Here is a 16,548-nt window from a genome sequence, read left to right on the forward strand (position 1 = left end):
TACATTATTCATCTTCCTAGCCTCACTGCCTAGCTCAGAGCCCTGCATTTGGTAGGCACCCAATGAATATTTATGAAATGAATGTTGAATAAGCGCAAGGCATATAAATAAGTTTTCAGGATTAGAAAGCCATTTATATACGTCTGGAGCCCATGTATAGCTTTGCTATACACGCTGACCCACGGCTTCTCAAAACTGAAAGGCACATCTTTCCTTCACACACTCCCAAAGCACTGGCTTTCCCCAGCACACCCCACACAGCAGCACTCCTTCTATGATAGCACCCCTGTCCCACATCCAACCAGGCACACACAGTTGGGGGCACTTACTGCAGACAAACAAATGCACAAGCTGAATTGCGGAGACAGGTTTACTTCGTGAAACACACAGTCGCTGCTATAAATGTTAAATAACAACCATCTTCAGCACATCAAATGTCCCATCCTCCCTTTTGCTTGCATATAGACACCCACAGAGATGCCCTTTCTTTTTCTACTAGTTTTCTTCTCTTCTTAAGGAGATTGAGCGCCGCACACTCACATCCACCCAGCTGGGACCTCTTACTAGGACTCCCACTTGCTCCCTCCCATTAGCTGTAGGACCTCAGGGAATGCCTTTCCCTTCTGATGCCTCCGTTTCTTCACTGGCAGGCACAGAGAGCCCACCGCGCCAACCTGGTAGTTATGTTGTGAGGATAAAGGAGATAACATATGAGATAACGTCTATGATGAGCAGAAAGCGCCTGCAAAGAAAAGCGCTGGATAAATACAAGGTGTAAAGCCACGTCTGATTAGCCTGTATGCTCTCTGCCCGCAGACTCCTACCCACAGACTATGTCCCATTCCACTCTTAAAGATAAACACCTTTCCTCTCTGTAAATGCTATCTCTAATACCCATATGCGCACAGTCTTCAGACACCTCCATACTCCCTCTGGATGCCTGCTGAAAACTGTTTTTGAATTTAGAGAAAGCTCAGGTTACAAACACCCTCTTGCCCGTACCCGCAGACTCTTCTCAGGGTCTTGGTGCAGGAACTGCCAAGCAGATAGCTCATCTCTTTGTGGCTGGGCTCCTGGGCTCCCAGCACTCCTATTAGGCTGCACTTCCAGCAGAGTGTGGGATCCTTATTAGGAGCAGCGCCTGCCCAGCACGGTCCAGAACTCAGCGCCTCCTCAGTAGTTTCCCAGCGCCCAGGACCAGAGAGTAGAGAGGCTGATGGCAGCGGGACGGTGTGGAGGGAATAAGCCAGACAGGAAACGCTTTAGGAGGCCAGATCCCTAAGCACTTCTTATTCCTGGTAAATTGAGGACTGCGAAGCTAACAAGTCTGGAGGACTTTCCCAGGCCTGACATACTCGTGGGCGAGCACAACACTCATTTACTCCACAGTTCAAACCTTTCCACTTGGAGCAGGAAAGAGAAACATCACCTGGCCCTTGGTGTCTCGAGGGTGCCTGTTGCTGCCGAGCTGCGACCTCTGAAGCCTCTCCAGCCAGAGCAAAGCCTGTGGCACGGTGGAGGGGTGAGGTCTGGCTGCCTAGGGTGGCGGTGGAAGAAGTGAAGCCAGTGTGGTGCTCTGTCTGTGTGTGCGTGGTGCTTTGACTAAATTCCTGAATTGCACACCCAGGACCGACCCCAGGAACCTGTAGCCCCAGGGAGCCACTTAGACACTCCGATATACCACCTTCCTCTCTAACCACCTCCGCCCGTATGACTTATTCCTTGAGGGAAATCTTTGAAATATCTCGCTGCATCGCACCGGTGTCCTCCCCAACGGCGTGCACACAGCTTATCCTCAAAGTTCCAGGCAGCGAAGTTCAGCGGCCCGGCCCGACCGCCGGACCTTCTTCCTGCGGCCTCTGTCCCTGCGGCCTCGCGTCCCCACGTCCCACTTCTTCACCTCCGACACCAGTGTCACCTAACACTGACGTCCCCGCCAGGATCAGCATCGGGGCTGGAAATAGACGAGCCCCGTCTGCAGGAGACATGGAGACAAAGACAGGAGGACGGACGCACAGTCAGTCACCTCCTCCGGGCCGGGCCGGAGCAGCGGCGCCCACCCTGCAGAGAGGAGACCCTGACAGCTCCACGCGGAGACAAAGACACCTCGACAGCCACGGACACAGACAGACAAAGACCGACGGACGCGCGGACGCACGGACGGGCCAGCCCGGCGCGGGGAGCTAGTTTTCCCGCAGCCAGGGCAGCAGACCCTCCAGGGGCGGGGAGACCCCCGGCCACCGCGTCTTACCTGCCCCCTGCGCCTCGGGCGCACTTGAGAATTTTTTTTTTTCCCAGTGTTTCCCGGTGTGTTCCCGTCTCTCTTTTTCTAGAGCTGCTGAGCGGGCCGGGCCGGTCCCACCGCGCGGGATGCAGCTCCCAGCTCCCACTCGCTGGCCGAGGCGGGCAGAGAAACTTTCGGCCTCCCCGCCCGGCCGCTGCCAACCCGCCAGCTCCAGGCGCGCCGGCCTCTGCGCGGGTCCGGGAGCCGGGGCGGGGCGGGGCGGGGCGGGGCGGGGCCGGCCCGGGGCGGGGCCAGCGCCGGCGCCGCTGATTGGCAGCGAGCTGCCGGCAGCCTGGTTTGTGCAGTTCGGCGGCCTTTGTTCCGGGCTGACAGCTGGGGCTGGTGGCGACCTCGCCGCTCCTTCGCGCCCGCGGCCTGCGCGGGGTCCCCGGTCCGGTCTCTCTGCTCTCACTTCCATCAGCCCCATCGGGCGAACCTGCCCCCTCGGTCTTCCTTTCTTGCCTGGCCCCCTTTCTCCGATTGTTCCTATCTTGCTCTTATCGCATCCTTTTTTCCGTTTCATTACCTGAAATTCTTACTCCGGTTATTTTCTTTAATCCATTCCTTCTCTCATTCTCTGTATGTTCCCCTTTCTTCATTACCCCTTCCTCTTACTCGCCAGTTTCTTTTTCCTAATACCGTCTCTCCCACTCCCAACTCGCGCTAAAGGGCATGTGTTTTGTTCAAGGACTAGACTGGCACCCAAGTGAGGGGCATTGCACACCACACCGGGATTACAGACTAGAGTTCAGAGCACCGAGACTCCCACTCCCAAAACATTTCAAAAGCAAACTTTTCCAACTCTGAGAAAGCTGAGTTTCAGGTGAAAGCAGAGGCCTGTTTCAAGTTTATAGCTATTAATCTCACCCAGTCCCCTTCTAACACTATCATTTTCTCTACCACCCTCACTTTTAACTTGTAGCAATTGAGCCAGGAGAGGATACAAGCTTACAGGGTTTTGTAGGACAAAGGGTCAGTTAACCGGAGTGCCAGGTGCTGCCTGAGGCTTGGGGACTTGAGGGTGCACTGAGGCTAATCTGCTAAAACCAGGCTTGACGGGAAGGTGGCAGCTCTGCCCAAGGAGTGTCAGCCTCACCTTGAAAGAAGCGTGTGTGGGGGGAGGTGGGGGAGCAGGTAGATGTAATGGATTAGGATTGACATGACCGATCTCTGATTATAAATAGCATGGGGGCTGGATGCGGTGGCTCATGCCTGTAATCCCAGCACTTTGGGAGGCCGAGGCGGGTGGATCACTTGAGTCAGGAGTTCGAGACCAGCCCAGCCAACATGGTGAAACTCCGTCTCTACTAAAAAAAAAAATAATACAAAAATTAGCTGGATGTGGTGGCGGGAGCCTGTAATCCCTGCTACTTGGGAGGCTGAGGCTTGGGAATTGCTTGTGCCTGGAAGGCAGAGGTTGCAGTGAGCCAAAGCACCACTGCACTCCAGCCTGGATGACAGAGCGAGACCTTGTCTCAAAATAAAATAAAATAAAATAAAATAAAATAATTAAATAGAATGGTAGGGAGTGGGGAGACAGCTCAAAGGAAAACAAGCCATCTGGTTTCTGCCACACCCCTGCTCCCTGCTCAAAACCCTGTAGGGGAACCTCACTGCCTTCGGGTCTTGACCCTGAAGACTCTGACCCTCGAATCTAGGCTTCCTGAAAGATGGCACAGGAAGGGGTTTAAGAACACAGACAGACTTTCTGCTTGTCATTTGAGCCAGTACCTTCTCCTCCCTCTAACTCAGTTTTTTTTTCTTCTTTTTTTTTTATTTGTGAAATGAGATAACAAGTCCCAGAATGTAAATTCCCTGAAGGCAGGAACTTGTTCTCTTTTATTGGTGGCTGAGGGACTTGGTCTGTTTTATTCATAGATGTATCCCCGACACCTAAAACTTGCCAGGCAACATAGTAGTCACTCAATATGTATTTGTTAAATGAATGAATTTCTCATGTATAGGTTTGTTCTGATGATTAAGTGAAACTCACTGCCTTGTGGTAAGTACATACACATGGCAGTGATTACAAGCAACACTATAATTTCTAAGTGTCAACCCCAAAGGCTAATCAGCATTTTTCTGAACATCACCTCCTTTTCCCCACCTTTTTATATGCCTGCCCCTCAGTCTGAAAAGCTTTTCTCCTGCTCTTCTAACTGTACCTCTCAAAATCTGAGACAAAACATGGGACCTTTACTCATACCTTCTCTTACCATCCTGGGCAAAATAATGCCTCCTTTTTCTAAAGCCCCATGCTTCTTTGTGTTCCATTCATTGACAAAGAACATGTATTCTTGCTTGCTGGTGAGAGTATCTCAAGAATTTTAGCCGAATGAGTTAATATCGATCAAATATTCCAGCACTTTAAGGAAAGGGCAGATTCTTGGAAGGTAGATTAAGGGATCAGGTGGGCTCCAGACCTCAAACTCATTTTTGTGTCTTCAGAGGTGAGATTCCATGGAAGAGACAAAGGACTCTGGAAGCCCACTTTTTGTTATGGGCCTACCACTGACTATATGCTGTTGGACAAGCCATGTCCCTGATGAGGCCTCAATTTCCTCATCTGGAAAGTGGGTGGTTTGGAGTCCCTGATGAGACCTCGGTTTCCTCATCTGGAAAGTGGATGGTTCGGATGAGAAGATACTCCTTAAGGACCCTCCTTCAGCACCAACACCTTTGTCAGTGACATGCTAGGTAAACGCTGGGTATGATGTGACGCCGTCCTGGAATGACTGAGTCAGGCAAAGGGTATGAGGAGTGTGTTGGTTTGTGTATGAGAGGTGGAAATGGGATACTCTATGGAACAACAGAAACACCCTTCTGAAGGGATACTTTAGAGACAGAGTAGAATGCGTCGAGAGTGGGGGTGGAAATGAGAAGGCAGAATGGAGGAGGAGACCAGTGATGGACAGCACAGCGTGTGTGTATGTGTTATGGTTCCGTGTGTGTGCATGAAAGCCTCAGGAATGTGGTCTCCAGCAGTACAAAGCCATAATTAGCTCCCTGATTCAGCAGTTGGGTATGGTAATGCAATGGCTGGGTGTGTCTACCCCCAACACCACCGGTGGGTTCTCAGTGTGGCTCTTTTTCTTCCTTGTCTAGTGAAGGTTCGCTGCCCTTCCTGAGTGTCTGGGTTCCTGAGAGGTGTCTCATGTGAAACTCTGCATCCCTCAGGCTCTCCCTTGTCTGAGTCGAGTCACAAAACGTTTCTTCTAAAAATCTCCTACCCTCCTCATCGATTCATCACCTGAGATACAGAGCATCTTGCTTCATCTCTAGAACCTAAGATTGGCCACACTGGACCAGACCCACAGATGAGTTAAGCCAGGAGCTTGTTTGGATTACAGACAACTCTGCCTTCCTCAAGGTACTTTCACTTATCACAACTTAATTAATTGCCTGGCTTCTTGTTTGTCTGTTCAACTCTTCTGTAAGTTTCTTGTTCAAAGATCATGTCTGTCTTATTCAACACTGAATCCCCAGAACTCAGCACATTATTGGTATAAAGCAAGTGCTCAAAAAGCTATTAGAATGAGTGCTTTGAGGGGAGGGGGGTGAGGCGATGTTTCAGAGAGATAAATTGACTCAAATTCAGAAAATCCACATGTATTCCTACTTCTTCCAATCTGCAGTCTTCTCACAACCTTTTGGAGGCTTAGTTGGCTATCAGTAAAAGAGGCCTAATAACATTTTCCCTATCTATCTTTTGGCAACAATACAAAATGAAAAGAATTAATAAAGTCAAAGGTGGTATGAAAAATACAAAATATCAAATAATTGCTTAATATTATTTCAAGTCTAAAAATCCAGGGCCTTGTGTTAAGAGACAGGAAATGCTGACTATATTTAAGTAAGATTGGATAATCTCCAAAAACAGGTGAAAAAAATATGAACCTAGACCACTGAGCAAAGCTTTAAGGAATCAACTGAGGCTGCTACTGATTTCCCAGTGACCCCAGGAAAGGACCAGGAAGACCAGTTTTTCTGCAGCCAGAGCCAATGGTCCCATGACCTTAGAAGATGTCTTACCATCCCTGTCAAAAACAGTTCCGGTGGAGTTGCTCTGAATGTGCAATTTTTTAACAAGAATTTTCATTCCTTACCTGTAGGTCTCTGAGCACCTTGAATCTCTTATCCTTGGGCTTCAGGAAACTTGTCTTTGAATTGGAAGGACCGTCTCTTCTCCGTCTTCTCTGCCTGTTACAAAGACAAATGAGATAAAATTAAAGTAGTATTTCTACTTTCCTCGAAAGTGTTGCACGACTTCAAGAAATTGTTAATCATTATCATCACTCATAATAGCATTATTATTCATAACTTCATTCTAAGTCTTCACCTGTATTCAGGTTAGGGAGATGAGAGAAGTTACAGAGAGAGCAAACACCCTTAGATGCCCTGGGAGAATTTGCTGCCATACAACATTCAACATTCGTAGGTCATTCCTATTCACCGATGACCCCTCCCTACTAAGACGCTCAAGTTATATCAGGAAAGATGTCCACCCTACTCTTTTAGTGAAAGGAAAACTGAGCCAAAGTGCAAGACAAGAAATTGACCCAGCTTTACTGGAGCTGGGATATCAGAGTTTAATGGCATGTGCCTCCTACCTGCCTCAGAAACCTTGTAACTGATACAGGGCCTGAACGTGGTTTGATTTGGGCAGTGCTGACCACAAGCAGGCAGCCTTCTCCTGAGCAGAGAATAGTGAGACAACTAACTTGGCTAAAGCAATGCGAGGGCTCAAATGGCACTAACGGGCTGCGCTCGTGAATCGGCTTTCTTTAGGTACCAGCTGGCAAAGCTCATCTGAAAATTAAGTAGCAAGCCCTTTGATGGAAACTCAGGGTTGAACTAAATTACAGAGAAATGAGAAGGAAGTATTTTGAGTTGACTTCCTCGCTCCGTCTTTTTCAATAGTGTATAATAGACTATTTATTTCTTTCCTTTCCTTTTCTTTTTCTTTTCTTTCTTTTTTTTTTTTTTTTGAGACAGGGTCTCACTCTATTGTCCAGGCTGGAGTGCAGTGGTACAATTTTGGCTCACTGCAACCTCTGCTTTCCCAGGGCTCGAGTGATCCTCCCACCTGAGCCTCTGCAGCAGCTAGGACTACAAGCATGTGCCACCATCCCTGGCTAATTTTTGTATTTTTTTGTAGAGGCAGTGTTTTGCCATATTGCCTAGGCTGGTCTCGAACTGCTGAGCTCAAGCAATTCGCTCACGTCAGCCTCCCAAAGTGCTGGAATTAGAGGCGTGAGCCAGTGCGCCTGGCTAACAGACTAGTTCTAATTTAACATCCAGTCTCTGAAAGGTCTGGCCTATTACTTGTTCTGAAATTTATCTCCTCTGTGGTTTTGTCAAGTTTGTCCACAATTATAAATCTTAAGGCTATTTCCATGTACAGGTAACAGAAAAGCTTGACTCAAAATACCTTAAACAACAGAAAAAAACCTCACGGATTAATACGTTCAGAGATCAGGTCCCAGGTTCCTTTGTACCTTGGCTTCCCAGTGACATCAGGAATCCGGCCTCACCATGTCTCTGCTCTGCCATGCTCAGAGCATGGGCTTGGCTTACCCTTGGGATGGTTACTTCATGATCACAGGTTGAATCTCTTGGTCTAGTCGGGACACCCAGAACTAGCCATGGGCTGAGGAATAAAGGACCTTTGTTCCTACATCTGTTTTTCAAGATCAAGGAAACCTTTCCCAGAAGGCCTTCAGCTGACCCTAAACAGCTTGGCCACGTCATCCAGCAGTCATGGGCACACTCAGTAAAATCACCCTGACGGGCTTTGACCAGTCCATTGGTGGTAGATAGATACTGGAACATACCTGTGTAGCTCACCTTTGTCTTCAAGAAGGGGGAAGGAAGCCTTGTAGAAAACTAACAGCCGTTGCTTGCCTATCACAGACCACACCTTTGCTGGACATTTTACCTACAGTATCTTACTTAATAATCACAGAAATTATTATCTCTGTTTTCCAGATGAAGAAACTGCAGTTCAGCGTGGCTAAACAATTTGCCTCAAATCCCACCACTAGTAGTGGAGGAGAAAGAATTGGAATTCAGGCTTATCCACACCCTTTGCTCTCTCTAGTCTTCCAGGCTGTCTCTCCAGAGTCTATTCTTTTCAGCTGTACCCAAGGCTGGAGACCCCCCTCCCCCACCAAATGAATAAGAGCCTTCTGGGATCACTGTAAGCACAAGGCATAGAATAGCTTCCCCTCTTCAGCTTTCCCATACCCCCCACCTCCCCAACATACACATCTCCTATGTCACCCCAGAGCTCCACATTGCCTCCCCACCATCAAGGCCACGTCCACATCCGTCCCTGTCCTGGCCCTCCTTCAAGCCAGATGGAAGTGTCTTTCAAGGCCTTCGCCAGGTCCTGACCCACCCTCCTTAATCTCCCACTCCCACCCCATTGAATGAAGTTTCACTGAACAACACATACACGTCCTACTATTCATTGCTTTATTGCGCACTTTGTAACTTAGGTGCTTTTGTTTCAGGTGAATGAATCTCATTTTCCTACTGGTTTTGAAGTGCTCTGCTCAATGCTCAGTACGTAATAGGCACTCAATAAACATTAAAGAAATACATGAGGACAAAGACCACCCCTTATTTTTCTATATCTTTAATAACACTCCGCTTGCTGCTGAGCACATGGCTGGTGACTAATGGACTAATTGACTTGGGGCTAATTTCCCCCCAGGGCTAAGGAATGGCACGCAGACAAAGAAGCTGGCATGGCCCTTGTCAGTTCTGAGGGAGGTCTTTTGCAAATGGGCCCTGTCAAACTCACATTTGCTTGTAGCCCTAAACTCATTTAAACAAATAGAGCATATGAGATCATGACTTCTGGGAAATCATTTAGTTCCCCTATGGGGAATGCTGGCATGCTCATTTCCTCTCCCCAGGGGGGAGAAAAAAATAGCAGAGGCTTTGGAAAACCTGTGTGCTGCAATTTAATTTACACATTTACTCAGTGGTTTCTCAGGAAGCGGCTCCAGGAGTCCTAGAGGAGAGGATGCCGCACACAAAGGGCTGGGGAGATCAGAGACTGGTTGTCTGGGGCAAGGGAATGCCCTGGGCTTGGGGTCCTGCAGGCCTGCTTGGTTTTCTAATTGAATCCTCCAGGTCACTGCCCCTCTCAATGAGCATCTCCACTCTTCCCTCATGTCTTCTGGCATTAACTATACTCCTTTTACGCTGCATATCAGCTTTTCTAGGTGTTGATCATATATTTTGGTTTTATTCCCAAGACTGACTGTAGTGTCCAAGAGATGGACTCAATCTAATCACTTAATTTGGGAGGAGCATAAGGGGGCAGGCGGTTGCAGAAGGTCATCACTGAGGTCAACACTGAGATCATTTCCAGTGTTCTCTCTCTCTCTCCTTTCTTTCTTTCTCTTTCTCTCTTTCTTTTTTTCTTTCCCCTTCCTTCCTTCCTTCCTTCCTTCCTTCCTGCCATGCTTTCTTCCTCTCTCTTCTTCTCTCTCTCTCTCTCATTTGTCTATTTCCCTCTGTCACCCAGGCTAGAGTGCAGTGGTACCAACAGAGCTCACTGCAGCCTCAGCCTCCTGACTAGCTGAGACTACAGGTGCTCACCATGACACCCAGCTAATTTTTTGTAGAGATGGAGTCTCGCTGTGTTGCCCAGGCTGATCTGGAACTCCTGGCCTCAAGTGATCCTCCTGCTTCAGCCTCCCAAAGTGCTGGGATTACAGGCATGAACCACTGTGCCCGGCCTCCAGAATTTTCTGTCTCTTTTCCCCCAGTTTCTAATAACAGAAAAAAAAAAAAAAAGGCAGCCAGGTTGAGTGGTCCATCCAGAAAAGGTCCTTGGTAAATGCTGACTAATTTTGCCTTCAGGGTTCAATGGAAACAATATTGCGAAGTAGCATGGGTTTGGTTAAGGTTTCCCAGGCATTGTGCCTACCTCACAGTGTTGCGGTGCTGGTTAAATGGGCTAATACTTGTGCAGAGCTCAGGACAAGGAAAACTCTTAAGTGGTTAGTTGTGGTTGTTCTCTTTGCCACCTCTCCCGCAATCATGAACCCAGAGCCCTTTCTACCCTATTTCTTCTAATTAGAAAAGGTCTCATGATTTGGCCTGAAGCCAATGCATTCAGCATGATGCAGTGGAAAAAAACATTTCGAGTCTATAGACCTGGAGTGGAAGACCTCGGTTGGAATTCTACTCTGCACTTAGCAACTGAGTGACCTTGGCCTAGTCTTTTGACTCCATAAGCTTACGTTTGTGCCCTCTTGAGTGATATTAACAATAATATTCCACAGGACTGGACGCAGGAAGAATGTACAACAGACTAAAATCTACCACAATCCTCGGTGATAGTGATTGCTATACAATAGAACACTTAGACTAACATCTACCGCAATTCTCAAGGATAGTGACTGCTGTACAATAGAACACTTTCCACTACGGCGAAGCACAGTGACAGTGAAATGTTACTTCCTTCCCAGTTACAGCCCCACCCCTTCCCTAAGGTCTTTTCCTTTTATCAATGGAGATGATCAATTAATCTAAATGAATGAGGCAGCACTGAACTTCCTGGCATTAGCAGTGGGCGGAGGAGGTCCTTGGTTGGACAGTGGAGCTTCATCTTGTCCTTGAAACCCCAAGGTTAGGTACAGAGTGGAGATGGAAGGCAGAGAGCGAAAGTCTTTGCTCCAAGTTAAGAGAGACAGCCAGGGGAACCGATCCAAAATGGCAGCTTGAGAGGAAGCAGTCGGCTGCCTGTTCTGGAACCTCTCGGAGCGGTGTTTAGAATGTTCTCTCTTATTAATCCTATTTAAAGCCCGGCTGCTGAGAGGGGAGGCGGGGAGTCTTGTTTCAACTTGCAGCGGTGAGGTTCGCTGCCGCCACTGCCTCTGCTGTGGATGCAGGGCTGAGCCCAGTGCTGGGAGGGGCAGGGGGGTTTCTCGGGGCCACCGCCGCTGACTCTGGCAGCCCCTCAGGAGATCTGCTGAGGCATCCCCTCGCCTCAGACCAGCTTCTGACTCGCCCGACCCTGACCCTGAATTTTGTTGCGGGAGAGGCTGTTTGCTAAGAAAGCAGGAGGTGTGGGCTGGCCTGCCGGCTGGTGATAAAGGAGTGTTGCAGAAAGGTGACTCTCCATTGAAGTGCCGTGGATAGTGGGTTAAAAAAAGCGGGGGCGGGATTTTGTGCAAGAGTGTTTTCTGGGAAATTCCCTCTCCCTCTGGGCATGGGGAGGTCTCTAGCTGGTTTTGAAAACTAGGAACAAGTATTCCCAGCCTTCCTCTTTGAGGTTCTTCTGGAAGAGCCAGATCTAGGGAACTGGGGCCTTCCTCACATTGAAGGGGAAACGTGTGAGTGAACCTGCGATGAATAATAATGTGGAGCCAGCGTTTGCAGAGAAAGAATAGTGGACAAATTTACCTCTGTGGCGTTATTTCTGAGAGGCCAAAAAGAGACTATTTTCCCCCCTTAATATTTCCCTGTAATTGATAGTCAGTGCTTGGGGTTCATCTATGGATGGGCAGGTGTTATCTGCAGCCTGGAGCTCTTGGGCAGCTCTGACATTTACTAGCTACATGATGATGGATAGGTCATTTACTGTGAGCTGACTTCTCTGTCAAGTGGAGAGAAGCCCCCTGCTCCTGTAAGTCACTGTGAACACAGGACAGATGCATTCCTTTCACTGAGGAATCTCCTCCTCCCTTGTGCAGATTTTAAGCCTGTGGCTGATACTTTTCCCCAATATTCCCATTTGCTTTAAGGGTCAAACACTGAAATTTTAACAGAGACAAGCTTGCTGTCCTTGTTTCTTCCTCTTGATTTGGGGACAGTTTCCCTGGATCTGCTTCTGACTGTCTGCGAAGGTACGGTGGAGAAGGTCCCAGCCTTTCTTAGCAGGGCTGGCCTGTGATTGAGACACCTGTGTGCTACAAGTGGGGGTGGAACTGACCCCCAGGAACAGGCAGAATCCTCCAGTGGCATCTGAAGATTTCGTAGCAAGAGTAATTTGCCAAGAGGAAGCCAAACTTGGGTTCGTCACCGGTCAGGCCCAGTGACCTTTGTGCAGGCTCTTCAGGGTTCTGTATCTTGTTTTTTCCTCCCAGTAAAATGGGGATAATAAAACTCATCTCGTGTTTCCATTTGGCTTGCATGAGGGTGACAGGAGACTGTGAATGAAATGCTGAAAACGTAAGGTAATTTAGGCTCCTGGGATTGTCGCTCTCCTTGATAAATGCCCATTTGGCGGTGCTCTTGTTATCTTGAAACACGGCCAGCTTCACTCTGATCTGCGTTAAACTCCCACATTGCCAGGCACGATCCTCAGTGCCTTGAAAGCAGTAAAGCAGTTGGGTAGAAGATGCTATTTTAGGACTTAAAACTGAAAAGCAAAAAAAAAAAAAAAAAAAAGGAAAAATCAATGTGAGCATAAAGGGATAATTTAACAGGCTTGTACTCGTGAGGGAGGGGAAGAGAGACTGTATATGAACTTCTAGTTCTAGTGGAACTTGACATTTATGTAGCAAGTTAAGTCACCACAACTGAAAAACAAGTTAATAGCCCTATTATCACCAAGCAGGGAAAGAGAGAGAGGTTAAGGGAAAAATACTCTTATTTTGGACTGACAGAATCTTGGCCTGGATATCGGGGGATGTGTCGTTGTGAATTTTCTATTCTCCCTGAGGAGCAGAGACTTAATATATTTGTAGAACACTTTGTACATTCAAAGTCCAAACAGTCTCTCATTTGATCTTTGCCAAACTTTTAACATAGGGTGGACAGGTGTTACTATCCCCACTTAGCAGATGAGAACACTGAGGCTCAGTAAGATTAAGTCACATACCTACAAGTCACAGAATGAGGCAGAAATCACTTATTTCTTTGGTTCCCATTCCTGGCACCAAAACTGAAACACCCAGCCTGTAATTAGAATTTCACAGAATCTGACGAGGCTAAATGTCTTCCTGTCCAACTTCTCACCCAATGCAAGAATCCTCACTACCAGGCACACAGCAGGTGGTGTTCCGACTCGGCTGGAAGATGTATATTGACAAAGAACTCACTACTTTATGAGACAGATCATTCTATTTTTTTACATCTGTAAATGTTGGGGAGTTTTGATAAAATGAAAACGAAAATCTGTCTCCTAGTAATGTTTACCCATCAGTCAGTGGTATATTAAATGTTGAAGCTGAAAGAGATCTTAGAAATGATGAAATGATGGCTCAGGTCTAAGTGATGGGGTTACTACGAGTGGGTGGGTGAGCTCAGGGCTCTGCCTGCCAGTCCAGTCCTCTTAGCCCAACTACGACAGGTTAGTTCTGCCCACCTGAGCAACCCTGATGAGCCTACTTTTCACCTGGAAGTCTTGCAGATCTCTGAAAACCACAATCCAGGCTGGGCGCAGTGGCTCATGCCTGTAACTCCAGCACCTTGGGAGGACGAGGTGGGCGGATCACTTCAGGTCAGGAGTTCAAGACCAGCCTGGCCAACATGATGAAACCCCATCTCTACTACTACAAAAAAAAAAAAAAAAATAGCCGGGTGTGGCAGCGTGCACCTATAGTCCCAGATACTCAGGAGGCTGAGGCACGAGAATCACTTTGAACCAGGATGGCGGAGATTGCAGTGAGCCGAGATTGCACTACTGCACTCTAGCCTGGGGACAGGGCAAGAGTCAGTCTCAAAAAATAATAATAACAATAAAATAAAAATAAATGTAAAAAAATAGAAAACCACAACCCAGTCTACCTTTAACAAAATTTTTTTTTTTAGATTCGGGGGTACATGTGCAAGTTTGTTACATGAATATATCACGTGATGCTGAGGTTTGGGCTTCAGTTGAACCTGTCACCTTAATAGTGAACATAGTGGCCTCTAGGCAGTTTTCCAACCCTTTCCCCAACTCTCTCGCCCCTCTAGCAGTCCCCAGTGCCTATTGTTCCCATCTGATGGGAACAATAATATCCCGGCCGGGCATGGTGGCTCAAGCCTGTAATCCCAGCACTTTGGGAGGCCGAGACGGGCGGATCACGAGGTCAGGAGATCGAGACCATCCTGGCGAACACGGTGAAACCCCGTCTCTACTAAAAAAATACAAAAATAACTAGCCGGGCAAGGTGGCGGGCTCCTGTAGTCCCAGCTACTCGGGAGGCTGAGGCAGGAGAATGGCATAAACCCGGGAGACGGAGTTTGCAGTGAGCCGAGATCGCACCACTGCACTCCAGCCTGGGCGACAGAGCGAGACTCTGTCTCAAAACAAAACAAAACAAAAAAGATATCCCATGCGTACCCAATGTTTATGTCCATGTATACCCAATGTTTACTTCCCACTTAAGAGTGAGAACACGTGGCATTTTATTTTCTGTTTCTGAGTTAATTCACTTAGGATAATGGCCCCCAGCAGTATCATGTTGCTGCAAAGGTCATGATTTCATTTTTGATGGCCAGAGAGTATTGTGTCTATGTACCACATGTCACATTTTCTTTATCTAACCCACTATTTTTTTTTTTTTTTGAGACAGCTTTGCTCTGTCTCTCAGGCTGGAGTGCAGTGGCACAATCTCAGCTCACTACAACCTCTGTCTCCCAGGTTCAAGCAATTCTCCTGCCTCAGCCTCCTGAGTAGCTGGGATTACAGGTGTGTGCCACCACACCCGACTAATTTTTTTGTATTTTTAGTAGAGATAGGGTTTCACCATGCTGGCCAGGCTGGTCTTGAACTTCTGACCTCATGATCCACCCGCCTTGGCCTCCCAAAGTGTTGGAATTACAGGCATGAGTCACCACGCCTGGTCTGCAGTCCACTATGGATGGAATCAAGGTTGCTTCCATGTCTTTGCTATTGTGAATGGCACTGTGACAATCCCGTCTACAGCAGTTTCTTCCTGTCCAAGTTTAGTGTTCCCAGTTGACTTCATCCTTATTGTGTGATGTGATTTTCTTATTCATTCAACAAGTACTTCTGGAGAATCAACTCTGCTCTGCTCAACATGTGCTACGTGCCAGCAGCAGAGTAGTGATCATTCAGGTTTGTCCTTGTCTTCATGAAGCTTACAGTCTGGTGGGGAATGTAGTCATTGAACAAATAAAATAAGATGTGGTGAATGTAATGCTGTAGGAGATTAGGTGAGGCAAGTGTTATGCTGTTGGAGGGACGGGGACATCTAAGAGCCACATTAGGGAAGGTACCCAATCTGTGCTGCTACTAACCATCGTTGTTGCTTATGTACCCACATGCTGTCTCGTTAAGGTCTCTATAATGTGTGGGCCCCTGAAAAGGTATCAATTCAAATATTTGCTCAAGACAGAGAGCAGCCATACTCCTCTCTTTCTCTCTCTTTTTGCACACACCATGCTTTTGTTAAGGCACGCTAAGGCTGAGTTTGCATTTTCCCCAGATGCACGGTATTGCTGGCTTCTAGTAGCCTAAGCTCACCTAAAATCTATGTGATCTACTGTCCAGTCTGATCTGTTTAATGTTTTTAGTGGCAATGAAGCAACCGACAATTTACACATATTATATTTCATCCTTTTGGTTTGACTCAAGATTCTAGTCTGTAATGATCTCTTCTTGTCTCTGTTTCTGTTAACAAAGATATGTTTGCAAGAACTAGAAACATGCTCAGGTTATATGAGTTCATGGGAGTTTATTGTAAAGACAAGAAAAGCTTCTGCAGACTCCCATTGAGGGTCCCAGAGAAAGGACTATTACTCATAAATGAGGAGGTGACCTCAGCAGTTGCAAAAAAGAGAATGGCCTTGGGACCTGTCTACCACTGTTCTCCCTCCTTTACCTCTTCTTCGTACTCTATTCTCTGTTCTTTTTCCTCCTCCTTTTTTTTTTTTTTTTTTTTTAAGACAGGGTTTCACTTGTATTGCCCAGGCTGGAGTGCAATAACCAGATCTCCACTCACTGCAACCTCCACCTCTCAGGCTCAAGTGATTCTCCTGCCTCAGCCTCCTGAGTACCTGGGACTACAGGCATGTGCCAACATGCCCAGCTAATTTTTGTATTTTTTGTAGAGGTGGGGTTTCTCCATGTTGCCCAGGCTGGTCTCGAGCTCTTGAGCTCAAGTGATCTTCCCGCCTTGGCCTCCTAAAGTGTTGGGATTGTAGGCACGAGCCACCTCACCCGGCCCTGTTCCCTCTTCCTTCTCTCTGTGGTTTCTATTCATAATTTCTTCCTGTTGCCTTTTCCTTTCCCCCTCCCCCCCCCTTTTTTTAAGAGACAGCATCTCACTCTGTTGCCCAGGCTGGAG

General features: G+C 47.5%; 1 protein-coding gene and 1 long non-coding RNA gene across 2 annotated transcripts in view; one reads left to right on the forward strand and one right to left on the reverse strand.

Annotated features, from left to right (window-relative positions):
* LZTS1 (leucine zipper tumor suppressor 1) overlaps window positions 1-2,493 on the reverse strand; it is a 56,964-nt gene extending 54,471 nt beyond the window's left edge. The window contains exon 1 of the mRNA XM_033227145.1: window positions 2,252-2,493. The gene's annotated coding sequence lies outside the window, so the exon portion shown is untranslated. The remainder of the gene's footprint in view (window positions 1-2,251) is intronic.
* A 1,573-nt stretch (window positions 2,494-4,066) lies between these two features.
* On the forward strand, window positions 4,067-6,529 carry LOC117092134. Its single transcript, XR_004440636.1, has 3 exons — window positions 4,067-4,981; window positions 5,390-5,654; window positions 6,397-6,529. It is a non-coding gene; the product is annotated as an uncharacterized LOC117092134 (long non-coding RNA).
* The last annotated feature ends 10,019 nt before the right edge of the window (window positions 6,530-16,548 follow it).

Source organism: Trachypithecus francoisi, unplaced genomic scaffold (assembly GCF_009764315.1).
Source record: "Trachypithecus francoisi isolate TF-2019V2 unplaced genomic scaffold, Tfra_2.0 Contig01440, whole genome shotgun sequence".
Classification (NCBI taxonomy): Eukaryota; Metazoa; Chordata; class Mammalia; order Primates; family Cercopithecidae; genus Trachypithecus; species Trachypithecus francoisi.